Raw genomic sequence first — 6,161 nt, 5'->3', positions numbered from 1 at the left:
TGAAAAACATTAATCACGAAAGGTTTTATCTAATCATGATTTAATTATTGTTTAATTGGGTAACAATGATGTATTACTAGATACCGCTCATTGTTTATAATTTTATTAGAGAATAAAATTATTACCAATTAAATAATAGCCTATAGGGTCGCACAAATAGAGCACTTAATGGAATAGTTAATTTAAATTATGGGTTTAAATTAATTGATGATTATTTGAATTTTATTATAATTAAGTAAGACTTAATTGAGATAATATAAATTCGAATTAAAAGGAATGTTTTTGCCCATAATAATTAAGTATGACTTAGTTATTAATTAAATAATAGAAATTCATTTTTTATTATTTAATCCAATACCTACTAGGGTTGGGCTTTGCTGTTATGGGCCTTTTTAATCAGCCATTATAAATACATAATGATAGGTTAAAGAGCCTTGTACGTTTTTTAGAAAACCCTAGCAGCAAAGAGAGGCAGAGGCAATTCAGATCGTCAAGAAGGAGGCTAGTACATCCATTCCGTAGTCAAGTTCGTGAGACGTTCTTGTAGGTGCTCGTGTGGATACCATAGAGGTGTTTTTCCGAGAGATAGGCACAAAGCGTGATAGCTAGGATCTCCGTTGAGTTCGTGAAAGTTAAGCTCTTGAAAGGTATGATTCGTTATCTCCATAATTTGCCCATAATTATACATGGATCCTGTTTTTGGGTTTCGAAATTTTTATTTTATTTACGTTTATCCGCTGCATTTTATGCCTTTGGAACCCAACAATGGCATCAGAGCTACGTGTATAAGGGGCTGATTTGGTTATGTGTTTACTGTATTTTTACAAGTATGCATGTGTGATGAGTCTGCCATGATAACAGTTATGTTATATGAGTCTGCCATGATAACAGTTATGTTATATGAATGATATGATGAATCTGTTAATGATGTATATGATGATACTAGTATGTTTAAGATCTGCCATAACTCATATGTATGCGATCTCTTAAAATATATATACTGATACATGTTTTTGGTAACTGGGATATGGATCGTGTGTATACTGATACATGCTTCTGGAATAGTATTCTGATACATGTTTTGCTAGTATTCTGATACTTGCTTTTGTAAAATTTCCGCCATCGGGGGGCTCGCTGCCCCCCCCCCCCCGAACCCCCCAAACCCTCCCAACGACCTTAGGTCGATCTGCGTGCTTAGGGTTTCGTTTTTAATTTGTGCTTATGACATATGCTTTACTTATTTATTATTCTTGATTGGATCATGATAAGTGATAAATAGTATGTCATCTTTATATGATCTATCATGTTCTTTAATGGTTACTTGAGCATGGTGCATAGTTATGGCCTTAAGACCTTAGTTGTAATGGTTTATTCTTTTGGTTTGTAATAAATATGACTTGCATGTCATTTTCTATTTGTAGTTGTTTTATCTCGAATGTAACTCGAGTTCTTTTGTAAGTTCATTAGTATAATTCTTAATGTAACATCCAAGAAGGACAAGGGAAAGAGGAGGCATTCCATGGAGGCCAAGGAGACAATGGAAGCAATAGAGAAGACATATGTAATAGTTATTTTTACACCATATATTGACCTTGATCTTTTCATTAGCCTGAAAAGATCACATAGGATTGGGCCATAACTATTACACGTTTACTTTACGCACTTTTCATATGATGTATAAATAGTATGTGTAGAGTAGAAAATGCATGTTTTAATTAGATTAATGATGCATGTATGTATTAGATACATCACCCATGCCATGCCTTTAAACAAGATAAAATCTGTAACGACTCAAGATTTAAAATTAACAAACGATCATGAGATTCTCGTGTTTATGAAACACAGAATAAAATACCAATTTTCTTTATTTCTGACATGGGGCGATTTTGTCAACAACGGGTTCATAGAACTTGTAAGGCTGTGGGTTTTAAGCGAGACCGATGTGACTCCTCCACTACCTGGAAATCAAACCATTGACGAGTATTGATTTGAAGTATTTTATTCAAGGAAAAATTGGGAATCTCTTTATGATGGGATCATGATCGTTCTAAATTAAAAATCCCTAAGTAAAAATATTAAGTTGTAATCAAATGCTTTCCAATGAATGAACACTCATTAAATCCTAGATCGATAAGGGGAAGGGCTGTCAGTGGCAGGGGACTCCTATCTATCGTGGTGAAATGCGACGAATATAAACGGTTATATTCGGAAGTTATATCATTGGGTCTAACTTAACTGAGTCATCATAATAAGGTGAATATAAACGGTTATATTCAACTATTATGAACTTAGAAGCATAGAGTTTGGTTAAAAATCTATTAGATAGATAAGATCAATTGTTGTTCACCAAATTATCCAAGAATTATATATGATATAATTGACAACTATTGTCTATCTAAATAATCATGTTTTAAGGATACCAGTGGTTGACTTAGAACATGACGAAATATGGATATTGGCTCACTAGAAAGATTTATGGGATATACTTTCCGAATTAATAGTTAGGGCTACTAATTTGATAAAAAAATAGTGGGAGATATATTATGAATATATCATAATCATATGAACATAAAATTTTAACTCAGACAATCTAATGTTTATTTTGCGCTTTTATTATTATATATATTGAGTAATGGCAAACAACACAAACACACTATCCGTACGTTCAGTCCTTGAGAAGGACAAACTGACAGGAGGAAATAACTTCCTAGACTGGCAGAGAAATTTGAGGATTGTCCTCAGGCAGGAGCGCAAGCTTCATGTCATTGATATTCCTCCTCCAGGCCCCCTTCCTGAGGGTGTTACTACTGATGAACGAGCAGCACGCACAAGGGATGAGAATGATGCAAATGATGTTGCATGTCTTATGTTGGCAACTATGAGTGCTGAGCTTCAAAGACAGCATGTGCATATGGATGCATATACTATCAATGAGCACTTGCAAAGCATGTTTGCAAGCCAAACTCGTCAAGAAAGGTTCAACACGAGTAAGTCACTTTTTAATTGCAAACAAGGGGCGAGTGAACCAGTTGGCCCACATATTCTGAAGATGATTAGTTACATTGAGTACCTAGAAACTTTGGGTTTCCCGATTGGTCCGGAAACTGGTATTGACCTAATCATGAATTCTTTGAACAACAAATTCACTCAGTTTGTTGTGAACTACAATATGAATGAATTTAACAAAACACCTACTGAATTGTTGCATATGTTGAGAACATATGAGACCCATGAAGACAGCTGAACCTGCTCCCATACTGATGGTGGGAAATAAAGGTAAGGCCAAAGGGAAGGGCAAATGGAAGGGTAAGAAGAAGATTGGATCTGATTCTACACCCAAGCCAAAGTCAGGTCCCAAACAGGCTTTAAAGCCTAAAGGTAGTGTGGCCAAGGGTGAATGTCACTACTGTAAGAAAGATGGTCACTGGAAGAGAAACTATCCAATTTACTTGGAGGATCTGAAGAAAAAGAAAGCAGTTCAGATTTCTGGATCAGGTATTTATGTTATAGAAGTCAATTTGTCTATTTCTACATCTTGGGTATTTGATACTGGATGTGCTTCTCACATTTTATAAATGTGCAGGGTCTGCAGAGAAGTAGAACTTTAGCTAAGGGAGAAGTGGACCTAAGAGTAGGCAATGGAGCAAAAGTTGTTGCTTTAGCTGTAGGGACTTATTATTTATCTATGCCCTCTGGGCTTGTTTTAGAACTAGAAGACTATTTTTACGTGCCTGCGATTCGCAGAAATATTATTTCTATTTCTTGTTTGGACAAGAAAGGTTTTTCGTTTACAATAAAGAACAACAGTTGCTCTTTTGCTTTGAATGATTTAACTTATGGTGTTGCGTGTTTATTTAATGGTTTATATGTTCTTGATTTAAATAACCCTATCTGTAATATAGAAAACAAACGACTTAAAATGAATGACTCAAATCAAACATACCTCTGGCATTGTCGTCTAGGCCACATAAATGAGAAATGTATATCCAAATTACATAAGGATGGATACTTGGATAAGTTTGATTTTGAATCATACCAAGAATATGAATCTTGTTTGCTTGGTAAGATGACTAAAGCCCCTTTCACTGGTAAGGGCCACTAAACGTTTGGAGCTAATACATAGTGATGTACGTGGCCCAATGCGTGTAATGGCTAGAGGAGGCTACTACTACTTCATAACATTTACTGATGATTTCAGTAGATATGGATATGTATATCTTATGAAGAACAAAATCGATTCTTTTGAAAAATTTAAAGAATACAAGGTTGAAGTAGAGAAGCAAATTGGCGGAGATGCAAGTATTAAGATCTTACGATCTGATCGTGGGGGTGAATACTTAAGCACCGAATTTAGAGAGTATTTGAAAGAGTGTGGTATTGTATCACAACTCACTCCGCCAGAAACACCTCAATGGGAGTTTCAGAGAGGAGAAATCGCACTTTGTTGGACATTGTGCGATCGATGATGACTCATGCAGATCTTCCAATTAGTTTCTGGGGTTACGCTCTAGAAACAACGGCTTTCACACTTAACCGTGTTCCTACTAAGAAGGTTCAAAAGACTCCATATGAGATATGGAAGGAGAAACGGTCAGGCATGAACTTTATGAAAGTTTGGGGATGTAAGGCGTTTGTGAAACGTCAAGAATCTGACAAGTTTGGACCTAAATCCGAAGAGTGCATTTTTGTAGGATACCCTAATGAAACAAAGGCGTATTATTTTTATAGTCCTTCTGAGCAGAAAGTGTTTATTGCTCGAGATGTTGTCTTCATGGAAAGAGATTTTGTATCCAAAAGAAATAGTGGGAGAACTATAGATCTCGATGAAGATCGAGAACCGCAAAATAGCATTGAACCTGAAGTGGAACAAGAGCAGAATAATGATAATGCTCAACAAACACAGGTTGTTCGTAGATCTGGTAGATTTCGCCATGAGCCAGAGAGATATGGATTTCTCATGACTCAGTGTGGTGATTTGATGCTCATAGATAAAGATGAGCCTCTCACATACCAAGATGCTATGAACAGTCCAGACTCTAAGAGATGGCTTGAAGCCATGAAATCCGAGATAGATTCCATGTACGAAAACCAAGTATAGACTTTGGTTGATCCACCTGAAGGGGTAAAACCCATAGGGTGTAAATGGGTTTTTAAGAAGAAAAAGGGCATGGATGGAAATGTTCAGACCTATAAAGCTAGGCTGGTTGCAAAAGGTTTCAAACAAATTCATGGTATTGACTATGATGAAATTTTCTCACCAGTGACTATGGTTAAGTCTATAAGAATTTTACTTGCCATTGCAGCATTCCATGATTATGAAATCTGGCAAATGGATGTCAAAACAGCCTTCCTTAATGGAAGCCTTGAAGAGGATGTGTACATGACACAACCTGAGGGTTTTATCGATCCAAGGAATGCTGGCAAGGTATGTAAATTGCGTCGATCCATTTATGGATTGAAGCAATCCTCTAGGAGATGGAATATCTGTTTTGATGAAATAGTCACAGAGTATGGCTTTGTTCAAAACGAAGATGAACCATGTGTTTACAAGAAGGTTAGTGGGAGCTATGTGGCATTCATAGTACTATATGTTGATGATATACTACTAATGGGGAATGACATACATTCTCTAAAGGTTGTTAAGACTTGGTTAGGGAGCAATTTCTCCATTAAAGACTTAGAAGAGGCATCCTATATTCTAGAAATTAGGATCTATAGAGAAAGATCTAGAAGGATGATCGGTCTAAGTCAGAGCACATACATTGATAAGGTTTTGCATCGTTTTGGAATGCAAAATACAAAAAGGGGATATGTCCCCGTGTCTCAAGGGATAATGATCTCTAAGGACCAGTGTCTGAAATCATTGGATGAGAGGGACCACGTGAATAAAGTTTCATATGCTTCAGCAATTGGATCTATCATGTATGCAATGGTATGTACTCGCCCAGATGTCTCGTATGCTTTGAGCATGACGAGCAGATACCAGTCTAATTCGGGTGAAGGTCACTAGACGGCAGTTAAGAATATTCTTAAGTACCTGAAAAGAACTAAAGATTCATTCTTGGTGTATGGAGGTGAAGAGAAACTCGTTGTAAAAGGTTACACCAATGCAAGTTTCCAAACAGACAGAGATGATACTGTATCACAGTCTGGTTTTGTGT

The sequence above is a fragment of the Apium graveolens genome, chromosome 10 (assembly GCF_009905375.1).
Source record: "Apium graveolens cultivar Ventura chromosome 10, ASM990537v1, whole genome shotgun sequence".
NCBI classification, from domain to species: domain Eukaryota; kingdom Viridiplantae; phylum Streptophyta; class Magnoliopsida; order Apiales; family Apiaceae; genus Apium; species Apium graveolens.
The sequence above is the reverse complement of the archived record's forward strand: the minus strand, read 5'-3'. Positions refer to the sequence as shown.